The sequence below is a fragment of the Aptenodytes patagonicus genome, chromosome 1 (assembly GCF_965638725.1).
Source record: "Aptenodytes patagonicus chromosome 1, bAptPat1.pri.cur, whole genome shotgun sequence".
Lineage (NCBI taxonomy): Eukaryota > Metazoa > Chordata > Aves > Sphenisciformes > Spheniscidae > Aptenodytes > Aptenodytes patagonicus.
This window is the reverse complement of record NC_134949.1, coordinates 102,832,617-102,845,918: the sequence shown is the minus strand read 5'-3', so window position 1 is coordinate 102,845,918 and position 13,302 is coordinate 102,832,617. Positions and strand designations below refer to the sequence as shown.

The window sequence follows — 13,302 nt, the reverse complement described above, 5'->3', positions numbered from 1 at the left end:
TGCAATATTCCTGCAGCATTCTGTTTAAAGGAAAACACAGTAACAGTAAACTATGAGTTATCCCCCGCACCCCTCGTATATAATGAAGGGAAGAACTCACAGTTGGGCAAGGAGCCGCTATCTTGAAAGTCTGCCAAAGAGCAAGACTGAAAAAGAATAAGTTTACCATTGCAAAGTTTTGGAAATCTGATAAATACAGAAAAGTGCGCAAGTGAGATTCCCAAGGGCTTGTGTGTGACTGAAAATAATCTGGCTTTCATTCTTGTAAGCAAACAGGCAACAATGAATGATTTCTTTCTATAGTTATCCCTCTGATTTAGGGCAAACTGCAATTCCTACATGGTCAGAGGAAATTCCTCTAGTTGATTTCACCAGGGATTAATTTAGGTGAATAACTAGGTCAGTCTTGTTCCTAAGTTAACACTTCTATTACAGAACTATGAAAGTAGATTAAGTTTAACATATGTGTATATCTTGCTTCAGAAACTTCCTTCCGTAATTACAGAATCCCATTTACAACAACTTTGATATCATGTACAGGAGAAATATTAGAATTAGTATCAAAGCGAGCAGAAGAATTCATAAGCATGTGAGATATGCATGTTTTTGGCTTCCTTCTTCTAGCTGATGTGAATATCAAACCCCTGACACCAGTAGCAGTCGGACCAGAGGATCTCCCTGAAGGGCGAGGGGGAGACAGTGGAACATGAGTACTGCATATCGCAACACAAAAGCCAAAATCATACCAAGCTAAAACTCCACCCTTTCATATTTAGCTGGGCCTACCCTTTGCAAGATTCCTTTATATAAAGAGCAGTAGTTAAACAATGTGAAAAGATATTTCTTTTTTATCTGAGAGCTCTTCCATCATTAATGTATCCTAAACCTTCTGAACTGTGCAATATCACCCAGAGAAGCGAATAGCTGTACTATTCAGCCAGATAATAGCTTGATACCATCTTTGACTGTGAAATTAAACTTAGGATTTTTAAAGGGCAGGTCCTTGAAAATGAAAAGCCTACGACTTTTATTAAGTGTCAGTCTAGGACCTTGTAATCTTACAAAGTAAATGCTGAAACCCACAGTCAAAGTTCGGCCAGCTCCAGGTTTTGCCACCAGATATGAAAGAGTAGTATCACTTGCTTTGCCTCTGTTACATTTTCAGGTGAGGCAGTGAGGTGCCATAGGAACAAGAACATACAACTGATTCTCTTTGATGAATACAGCTATGGAGAAGGTGACTCATACTCCAGAAGACCACGGCTCAGAAAACTACTGCACCTGAGATTTTCCTCAGTGTTCTGCATCCAAACCTATTCTCCTCATCCATTTTTGTAAAGTTGTATAGACTGGACTTCAGCATCTCCATGACACTGATGTGTTTCCCACAAAAGCCCCTACTTGCTCTCTTTGTGAATGACTACCTTAAGCAAACATTAGGTTATAACAAAATCAAAGTAAAAATAATATGAACGCTCCTTAGTTTCAGAAGTGTCAGTCTTTCTTTCCTCCTTTGTATTCCTGCAAGCTCTCTGCTCCCTCCTCTCCCTCATTTCTTGATTGCCTCTTTTTGGTGACATTATATATTAACACTGATCCTCATCCAAAAAACCCCCGAACCAACCAAACAAAACACCCCAAAAGTCCTCCATAAGCAAAGGAAGAAAAGGAATCTTGGTTTTCCCCAGATCTGTGTCTTGAAGATTGGATGTCAGAATTCCAGGCTAAAAATCAGTTAGGGTCAAGTCCTTGCTCAATTAACAGAATTTCTATTTTCTACATTACCATTTATTTTCATTAAATAAGAACATAACTAATGTCCCTAAAATGTTAATGCCTCTTTCTAATTTGATAAGTTTGAAATTGATAAAAGTCATTAGGAAACACAGGACTAGCCAGTCACATACAAATACAGTGTAGGATAATTCCTCAGGAACCCAGAAAAAAAAAATCCCCAGAAAAAACAGGTGTATCCAAGTTTTGGATCATTAGCACACAGGAATTCCCAATTCTAAAAAAAATAAATGAGACTGCATCATGGTCTAGCAGTGTTACTGAGAATTTTTGGTCTCTTCCAGCATCATAATTGTTTGCTCTCCAGCTGACGCAGCACGCTCAGTGCAAAACACAGTGCAAGCAGGGGAAAATTGAGACAGAAACATAAATGATCTCTTATAGCACCTAAAGACATAGTATGAGACTCCTTCTCTCAAGGTTCCTTTCCTGTCAGCTTTAAAATATGCATCTGGCTGTGCCTGAAAACTGACTGCTTTTAAATAACCAAGTCTAACAGGTGGGTTTTTTGTTTTAAATTACTCTTATATGGGACTAGAATCAGGAATTCATTTGACTATACTCAAGGACATAACACAGAGGAATTACATCCTACTGTGGAATATGTCAAGATTGAATTATGATGCTTTACAAAAGCCTGGTGAAGCCAACTGCTTCAAATTTTCAACCTGCTTCAGATTTTCAACCCAGAAGTTTTATATGGCTATATGCAGAGAAGTTACTTTTTACAGCAGTATTTAATGTGGATTATAAATTCCCATGGAGAGCGGTGCAACAAATGAAAACAAAAAATCATCCAGATCTTATTTCCTTCCACCTAACAACAGCTAAATAATAGAGTTGGAGCTGAGCTGTTTGGATCACTGGACCCGAATGGTTTTCTTTTCTCAATGAATCACTTACCTCTTCTGACTTCAATACCACACAGTAAACGAATTTAGTTTCTTAACCTGTCTTTAAAAGGTACCAATAATTTTGAATGAGAAAAACCACCCCAGCATATGACTAAGCTACGTTCTTTTTCAAAGCTTTCAGGGGCTTGTTCCACTTGTTCTATATATCGGAATACTATAACCTATAGTAATTAGTGTCAGCTGACATGCTACTGAAAGCAACAGCTCTGACCTTAATGGGCTGACTTTAAACTCATTAAACAGTATATCAGGAGCTGTGCATACTGCAGGTATGCTCCAATTTATTTAACACAGTAAAGATATTTTATGATACACTACACCTTGGTCAATACTGCGAATATTAAGATACCAAGTGAACTGTGGTCCATTATTAGCAATAGCCTAACAAAACAGGTGTTCAAGGATTATATTCATTGACATAATTTGCAACAAAGCAATAACACTGATTTTATGTCAGTACTCCTACATTTTTAATCTTAAGTGTGGATGGTATCGTTCTAAGTGAATGAAGGTATTGCTAAAAATGTGTAAGGACGTTCTGCATGTTTACAATAGCTTCTTCAATTATAGTTTGAAAGTGGCAATTTTGATTAAAAATTAAAATTAAACAATTATAAATGCATGCAATCAAGTCCATATGCAGCTAAAAAACCCAGCTGTTTGAAATTAAAGTCTGATAATTGTTAACTTAAAAAAATAATCTATCAGCAGTATGAGGAATTAACAATAAAATGCTATGACTGCTTCTAGTATAAAGTATATAGTACATATGTATGTATTAGTATACTGCTTAACTTTATTGGAATTGGTTTCCAGAAACCTAGCTAGAAGGGAGGAGAGCAGTGTGCACAAACAAGTTTCCCAGGTTCTCAGATCCAGCTGAGATGTCCATAACTTTGGTGCCTTGGTCAATTTGTAATCTTTCTGAAAACATCACCTGTAGCTTTCTGAGATTCATCGTCTTCATTTAACTGTTATTTCAGAAATGATTTTCAAGTGCATTGGCCTTTTTCCCCCCCTCCTCTGTCCTTGCATAGCTATTTAAGATTTGCTCAGAGAAGTAGCATTGCCTATTTATGTGGGTTCAATACCAGTAAATTTTGAATCTTATACCGAAGCCAGACTTAACATTCATGATTGTGAGATAACACTGTCTGGGGGTGGTGGTGGAAGAGCCCTTTTTTCCCCCCACGAGCTATATAACAACAAATAAGGAATCATTTCCCCCCAAATAACTTTATATAATTAACTGGTAGAACATCTAGAAACACCAGCCTTGGTGATGTTAAAACCAGCCAGTGCTTTGACACACTTGATGAATAATCCTTCATTCTAGGCTATGGCAGAAGTAAAACATATTTATAATTTTCTTCTTAGGCAATGGAAGGTATTATTTAAGTCCTGCAGGGAAACTGACCCTGTCTCTGCCTTCCCCAAAGTACTAAACAGATCATTAGGTCACCAGAAGCAATGGCAATTATAGTTCTGAAAATAAGAGGATATTTTTTACATTTAAACATTTCAAAATATAAGTTGTCTGGAGGAAGGGGGAAAAAAAAAAAAAGCACCTTGCAGCTTTATGCAGACCTTTATCTCTATAAAAAGTTGTCATTAAAGAGAGACAATCAGCAGGCTATTAAATACCCTGAAGGCAACGGTCACAAACAGCCACCTTTTGAAGGATGCCAACTCTAGAGGCTCCCCAGCTTATCCTCGTTTCTTTTCTCAATGGCAGTCTCTCTTTATAGTCGTACTTCTTTTGCGTTCCCTACCAGCAGGGACTGAGCGATGCTGCCATCAGCTATGCAGAAGGAAGTTTAACAGCAAAATGGGTCTCCTAAGAGAGTCTCTTCCCTTCGCACAGGTAGCATGGGTAGCATGTTGTATAGCTGCTTCATGTCTTTGGCTGGCCACGTACTCTCCAACAAACAGGTACACTTCAAACCCATTAAACAAATCAGTATCTCCTGGTAATGAAACTTGAATTTCCCAAAGAAGAGACAATTGCATATTATGGGATTAAACTACAAATTGGAAAGCAGATTTTTAAACACAGATACAGGACTCACAGAAAGTTATATCAATAGTTTTCTAAATTCTGTCTTGAACCTAACAACAAAGAATGAAATAAAAAACAATGGTCCCGTAAACCCTTACCTAGCCTTTGATGATGCATATCTTATTTAGTGTTTCTTCACATCTGAATTAAAAAAATAAAGCCAGGTAGTATTCCCCTAACAGTGTGTGACAACTATAAAGCAAAAATCAGAAACTCAGCACGGCAGAAAAATGTAACAATGAAAAATACCCTTTTTTTGCTTTTGAAAGTAAACTAGGGATCAATTTTATTTGAAAAGGCAAATCATATCACTGCACTCTGAAGTCAGGTAGCAAAACATGAATTAATTCAATTAAAATACATTTCCAGATCAGCATCCTAACATTCAAGATCGAGCTGAAGAACCTAATTTAATCTTTCATATGTTGGCTTAGAAAAGCTCTTGGCCTGGTGTTTTTCATTTGCTCTATTACTGCTTGCTTTTGATCATAGCCAAACTATAGTGAAATTGCAGATGCGCTTTTGTAGGCTAGTTTTCTCCTCAGTTCTGTTCCATGATCTTCTGTTGTGTTAGCTGTTATTTAAGCTGATCATTAAGATCCACTCCAGTGTCTTTTTCTTACGATTTTTTTTTGAACGAAGAAGTTTTTGTACCAGTCATTTTATGGACAAAAGTTACCTTGGCTAATTTTTGTCACTATTTGCACTGCTAAAATACTAAATGATAGTCTGCCTCCTTACATTCTCTTACCCTTTTTGATCTCTGCAATGTTTTCCCCATATCAGTGATTTTAGTTACATTTGATATTCTTTATGTAGCACTACTGAAATTTAATAAAGTGTTTTAAACTCAGCAGATTTATATGCTTGCCCTGATCTGCCTGTTTTTACTGCTGTACACCATTTCTCAAAATTATTCCTAGAGTTTTTCTGTTGGATTGTACTCCACTACATAACCATTTCTATTTGGATTGTGATTCCCGCAGTCACATTTTGTTACCGTTTTCACTAACAAATGCACCTGGCAGAATTAAACTACTTAAAAGCAATGTCTTACTGAAAAATCTTGAGCATGGGATGATTTATTTTGCAACCATGCAGCACATGGCACAGAATTTCACTGTGTGAATCCTGCACAGCCCCTTCTGAATTAGTTAGGGCATGTCTGTTAGACAGGTACCATCCTGATTCAAGGACTTTTACAAATAGAGATCCTGCACATCCACAGACAGTTTATTTTATTGGTTAGAGTTACTCGTACTGTTTGAAGCAAGAATTGCCGTAGTGAATCAAACCCAAGGTACTCTAATCTTGTAACCTGCGGCAGTAGCCATATCAGATCTTTCAGAGGAAGGTGTGAAAGCTTGAAAATAATCCATTCTACTACTTCTCTCTTTCATATTTGTTTTCTTCCTGTCCTCCTCCTCTCCCTAGGCTGAAATATGAGGTTTCATATATCTTTAAAATTGTTATTGACTGCAGTAACTGGATATTATTTCTTCCTAAGAATATTCAACACCCCCCCCCCTTTTTTTTTTTTAAATAATTCTTGTTGAAGTCTTGGCCCAAATGGTTTTCTGTGGCAATCAGCTCCATAGTTTAATTACACACTGTGTGATAAAACTGTTTTCCATCTTTAAAATAGTTTTGGATTTCCCATCATTTAACTTAATTGGATGTAGCTTTATTTTTGTACTTTATGAAACAGGAGTGTACATTTCTGACCTAGACCATTTGTTATTCAACATAGTGTGTTTCCAGTGATCATTTGAGCCAAATTTTTAGCCTAGATATGACTCGCTGATGTGAATATCTGCATTGCTCGTCATCTCTGCAGTAGGCAGGTACATTTTCCTGTTAATCCTCTGGAATAGTGGCTGTTTTAAACAGTATCCACAGTCAGAGCTAAACAGATCTTTTCTGAGTGTTGGGATACCTCTCGTAACCCTAATCCTTATGTCTTTCCTTGCTACAGCAGTTACCATGAGTTCAGTAAAAATACATATGCAGTGAATCAACAGAAATACTCCAATAGTGGAGTGGGTTTTCAGCCTGGGGTATATCAACCCCCAAGAGCCTGTGGAATACTTTAGTATCTTTCAGAGATCTCTTTAAAGTGCAATGTGCTATACAAAAACCCACAAATGAGAAGTTTCTAACAAAGTTTGCATCTCCACTGGATAAATTTCAGGAATCCGTGCATTAAGAAAGGTTGACAATCACTGCACCAAAATATGCTTTACTGTTGCCAGACAATATTATACCAAAAAATAATCAATGCAATCACAATCAGTATTAAACGTCACAAACAGATTCATCATTTATCTCCTAGATGCTCCTTCAATGGCACTGATGCTTTAGGTCTATAAGAAGTTCATTCTCAATCCTACTCTATAAGTCATTTGTAAGTGCACGCCTCCATTTTTCATAAACACACTTACAGAGGACCAGAGAACCAATCTGAGAAATAGCAAGGCACATACATGTAGGGTTTAGTACTCCAATTTGTTAATATGAAATTGGGAGGAATCAGAGAGATAAGAAGTTGAAATCCAAGCTAATAGAAAGGCACAGCTTACAAATCTCCAAAAAGGCAGCATTTTTTAGATTGATTACAGCACAACTTCTTTTCATTGGAAATTAAATTAGGTTATAATGAATGATGGGATGATGCTTTGACAGTTATATTAGGAATGAAGTGCAAGATATCACCTTTTTTACAGCCAAGATGTTAGGGCATACTCGTGTTGAGTTCATCAACATAATGATTTTGAGCATGAAAAAGTGAAATGCAAAATTTCCAACTGTGTTTCTCTGACAAATACATATTTGGAGTGTCTACTTGGGGTGGTGTGGTGGGGGAGGAAAAGCAGGGATGAGAGCACTAATATATTAAGTTTTACAATTAAATTCAACCATTTAATTTAGAAATCTCTCAGAATTAAGCTGCTTTTGATACTTTGTACATCTAAATACAAATTTTCATGCTTTTTTCCCCATACATTCTCAGAGCTCAAATGACAACTGTTACAGTGAGGAAGACAATACTCACAGAAGTAGAAAGTTAGACAAAACATGGAGAGAGAATGTAATTTTATATTTATGTCTCATTCTTGTCCTTGGACCTTCCTCCTAAGGGTCTGCCTTTATTGTGGTCTGTGTTATATTCTGTTAACATTTTTATTGTTACTAACTTTCAGGAGGGTTAAATAAACCAGAAAACCTCTTAAATGAACTTGGGATCACAGCTGGATAAAAGCTGAACAGAAAATCTAAGAAAGTGGATGTATTAAAATACTTTATCAAAGACACATATCCTCATCTTCAGGGGCTACTATAAATATGCCAAGTAAATAGCAAGCAACATGCCCTACACTGAATGAGTAAGTTTGGGACTTTTTGTTCCTTTTAAACATGTAGCTACTCATTAAAAGTCATCACACCTTAGACTGTTAGAGCCCAAAAGGCAACAAGTCTTTTTTTCCAAGGCACTCCTTCCTTAGGCCACTCCTTTCCCATTGGCCATTTGTCCTTGAGCATAACCTGAGCACATTTTATCTTTGTCCAGGCCAACACAACAGAAGACAGAAACTTCAAGGGGGCACATGCAGGGCCTCCAACCCCATGCACCCTCCGAGAGTGGGGAATGGGTCCAGCTGAAGCTGGCAACTCACATGAAGGCGATTCATCTCATGACCACTTGATACAAATCCTGTCACGCACTTTAAACTAGTCACTGCATCTCCCATACACTGGTGCAGGCTGAGCACATTGTCACAGCTCTTATTAACTCACTTCTTGACTTCTTGCACATGATCTGAGAAGTGAGCTGCTTTTTCAACAGAGTATTCAGGCAAGGTACCCATATCAGGCTTCAGCCCAGCAAGATGAAGTTGCAAAACTCAAGAACGAATATCATTCTTCTCACAGGGCATTAGCCTGTTACAAACCACATTAGCCCCCTCATTTTTTAGCCAGTCTCTAGTGAGATCAAATGTAAAAAAGCCCTCCAGATAAGGGAAAGGCTTGGTGGGATTCCACACCATATGCCTGGTTTCAGGCTGAGAACCAAACACGCTCATGATGCATCCTGCCTATCAGTATGTTTCTCTCATTTTGGTGATGACAAAATGTGCTGTTGTCACATTACATACAGAATTAACTAGTTGACAATGATGGTGCTCAACCTTATGTCACCAATTAGTTTTGAAGAAAATAGCTTAATACAGAACTTTACAGTACACAGCCTCTTTTTCCTCTTTCTTTTTCTTAATGGCTGGCAATAATCAGTTTACTCCATTGTCTCCAAATAAGTGGATTCTTAAATGTCTAGGCAATATGCTTGTCATAGCACTCAGGTAATTCAGAAACTATTGTTTGACATCCCAAATGAACTAGGAAATCACTTGCGTCATTTCACTTTTTAGCAACTTAAACCTGCTCCCCCCCATACCCATTATTTGTGTACAAGAGAAAATAGAAAATGTCTTGACATACGGAAATTATGTAACAAAGTAAATAATATTAAGTCCTCATCCTGATCCTCGTAAAGTCTTGTTACTTGCCAGCATTTATATAGATTACCGGCATCAATCTGCTTTGCTCCTCTAATGAATCTAATAAGCTTGAAATATCCATGGATGGGGTATTTTAAACAACTGGCTTGAGAAGAGTCAGACCCATAAAGTTCATCAAATGATCCACTAGATGCAATGCAATAGATGAATTATCTAACTAGTATTCTGGAAGTAAGAAAATATTTTATGAATTAAGGTTGAATTCAGAAATACAGCTGATAAGATAGAGAAATCTAGAATATATTTATGTATCATATAATTCAGTTAGTAGCAGCTTTTTGTCTCACTAAAAATCAGATTTAATGCAGAATATTAAGGTGTCACCTTTAACAGAAATACCGGTGTAGTCCTTTTTGCAGTAGTGCTGCAGATCCTGTTCTGTTTATACACATATATACGTACACATTTTGCTACATGTAAAAAGTTTTCCTGGAGGCTCATGGTTCTTTTTGAAATACAGGTGAACCCTGACTATGTTTTAAACTAAATGAATTTACATCATATAACATAGTCTATCTAAAAGCAAGGATACAAGAGCCTAGATGTCCCCTGTATTGACAGGAATGCTTGTTTGTATACTAGAAATGTTTTTTTATGAGCTACTGTTGCCTTGGAAACCACTACTAAAAATGAAAATTTTGTCTCCATGGAAAAAAAAATGCTATTCAGTTATCCCAAAATTTACCTTTTCTTTTCCTGATCAATCTGAAACTCAAAGATTGGTAGTCGGATGTTCTCAGCTCTTAATTCCTCCTTCCTATTCTAAAATTATATCTTGCTGTAAGTTTTGCGATTCCTGATAGCAAACAGAGGCCAATCTCTTATTTCCTACCAACCCTCTTATCAAAAATATATTTACATTCTTTGTCTCAATAGGCTGGAGGGCAAAAAAACCCAAAGCCTTCACAGAAGTCAGAAAGCTGTTTTCTGAGATTTCAATCTTTTCGTGTACTGTTTAAAGCATTCAACAGCTCTCCGACCAGTAGCGTCAGTCCAAAATTCTTGGGAAACATAATGGCCTTTAACTGTGTTATTTTGGGGCATTTGTCAGTTTTCCCATCACTACTTAGTTGAATATAGTCTCCTAAGTAGTGTTTCAGTGTGAGCACAGAATGTAGCCATTTTCTAGGTGGTTTCCTTTCCAGATTTTCCCTATCAGCGTTATTGCTTTTCCTAGTCTTTGATTCCTGATTTTTGCCCTACATGTGGGAGGATGTGCCAATAGAAAGAATATAAGATCTATTCTAAACCAGCAAGTAAAGAGGAAGATACGTATATTGGACGACAACAGGAAGACAGAGCAAAAGATGCCGATCATCTGACTCAAGGCTGCGCTTGCTCAGACATGGTAAATTCACAAGGTAAGAGCACCTTTTGGCTTATTTTTGTGAGGATGCAACCTGTTTTGCCACAGAGCATGGCAGCTTTATAAAATTTGATTTGTCTTTTGCATCAATTTACAATTTTTCTGTCTGGGAATACATACACACAGTATTAACCACAGGACCACAGATGCATGGATATAAAATTCTAATTTTTGGCTTCCGATCGGCTTAGGTTGTCTTGTAGCTCTTGTTTCCAAAGAAAACATCCAATTGTACCATTCTATTTCTGACACCAGGACTAAGACAAAAAGGGGAATAAAAAAATATTCAGTTTCCTCTGAGGACTGACAGAAAACGGTGTACTAGGAGATGTGAGCCTAAAAATACTATTCAACATGCAGACCCACTCTATGGATTTCTTGTAGCTACAGGTACTGGACTGTTATCAAGAAAAATCCCTGTGGAGAGGAAACAGGAATTCTAAAAGCACCAGAACCTTTGTGAAAGCACTAAGGGTTTAACTTTCATATGGCAAAAGCACAGTATGAGACTAAATAGATGCTATAAAACCCTCTAGTAATACACGTGGCCTGCTGTTGGGAAGATGTTCATGATGAGGAGGCAGGTCAATGGCATAACAATGGTCAGTGAAAGCTGTGAGAAGACATGAGATCCAGTGTGGGGTTCTATTCTTTTCTGTTACTGTGAAAGACTGCTTAAAGGGTGAAAGTCTTCACCGAGTCCTCCACGGCCACCGTGACAAAAATTTCTTTCTTTCCCCCCTCTTTTGGCCATAATTGTGCTGTGTTCCTTTAAAAAAAACTGACAGGACTATTGGACTCCCCACAGGGAATGTCTACAGAACCTGCTCAAGGGGAGCAAGACCCAGTGGATGGAGCATATAGCAGGCAAGAGCATCCCACAGAAGACTTGGCTATCACCAGATCGTACAGAATGACTGCAACATGGAACAGGGACTGGAGCAGTCAGTCTACCCTCAGGGATGAGGGAAAGACATTTCCCAAGGACCAGAGGTGACAGAAGAGAATTGGGCAGACTCAGCCACAGTGACTGAAAGTCTGGATGTGAAGACCCACTTGCAAGAATAGAGGGGGCTGGGGTTGAAGGAATGAGTGATTTCAAATGCTTTTTATTTCTATTATGCCTGACTGATGCCTTGAATTCTTCCTACTTACAAAGTTTCTAGTTCATATTATAATGAAACATAGCATTTTCCCACCTGAGTGTCAAAGCTTTTTGATCTTCTTTGTGGAGTTCATGGTCGAAGCAGATTCACCTTAAACATCTGGCTGACACAGAGTCCTGCCACTGGCTATCGGCCTCTGTAACGTCCCCTCCTTATTTGCGGTATCCTGATGGATATGCTATAGATACCTGCTTCTGGTACAGCATGTGTTTGCAACCTTGGAGGACTGAAGCAATGGCTCTCAGGCGTTCCACCTACAACAGCTGCCTCACAGCCTCTCATGTTAACCAGCTCGGTGAACCGATAGGAAAATAGTAAGCATTTCATCAAAGCCTGTCCTATCTTTCAAGAAAGTCCTTCAACACAGATATATTGCCATGAAATATTCCTTTTTTTAACAACATAGCATTTCCTGATTAAAAGCAGCTCCAGCTATGACGAAAAAGGCAGGCACTAACTATTCTGAAAAACTAATTGTTCAGTATCGGTATCCATTAGAAACTTACAAGATAAATAATAGCTGAAAGACTCAAATTATCATTTGGTATTTTTTCCTGAACCTAACTGGGAGAGACTGCTTGGCAATTTCCAGTGCCTTCCACCAGCTGAGCTGATTAGCCCATGATCAGGGCTGAGCAATGTAAGTTAACTTGCCTGTCACTGGGGGCATTTGCTGCCAGCTGAGCACACTCACATGGACAATTAGCAAGGCTCAGCCAACATGTGATAACTTGTTAAGCCACAGTAATGTTTATTTTTCCTTTCAAGCCTCATACTAAGAAGCAGTGTGAAGCAAAAGAGGTTTTGAGAACTAAATGAGGGAAATCTCCCCTATAAAGGGAAAAACGATTCCCCCCCCCGCCCCCCAGCTTGCATATTAATACTGATAGAAAACCTTGCAAAGTGACTTGTTTTGCTCTAGTCAGCTTGCGGTTCTGTGTAGACCTTGTTCTAAGAAGTGGAATTTACAGTGAATTTATCAGAACACCCCTATTTTAGGCTTAAACTAAAAAAAAATATAATATAATATACATAAAAGACCTGTAATCCCATTACAATAGCTATATTGAATTCAATAGGTACACCAGAGTACTTACTACAATAAAGTTAAATTAGATGAGTTCCTTATTTTGGCCATACATCACTTTTTAAAGTGAAATAGAAAAAAAGGTTGAAATAGGTTGAAATAAATTATTTAATGCTAATTTATTATCTCTATTAGAATTCTGTCACTGTGCCCTATCATGGGAACATACAAATTCTGTGTATTTTGTGAGAGTACTGATGAGAATGCACTCTGACTCTGCAATAATTTTAGTTTCAGTGATAGATACGAAAGTTACTTGAAATCAGCTTATAATTAGCTATGATTCTTAATATTGTGGTAGTAGCCATAACAGGAATATAATTGAACATTTTGGTACAG

The 13,302-nt window shown here is 37.7% G+C and overlaps 1 protein-coding gene across 5 annotated transcripts in view; it reads right to left on the bottom strand.

Annotated features, from left to right (window-relative positions):
* Positions 1-13,302, bottom strand: part of EPHA6 (EPH receptor A6) — a 526,124-nt gene that overhangs the window by 48,112 nt on the left and 464,710 nt on the right. The window lies entirely within an intron of this gene.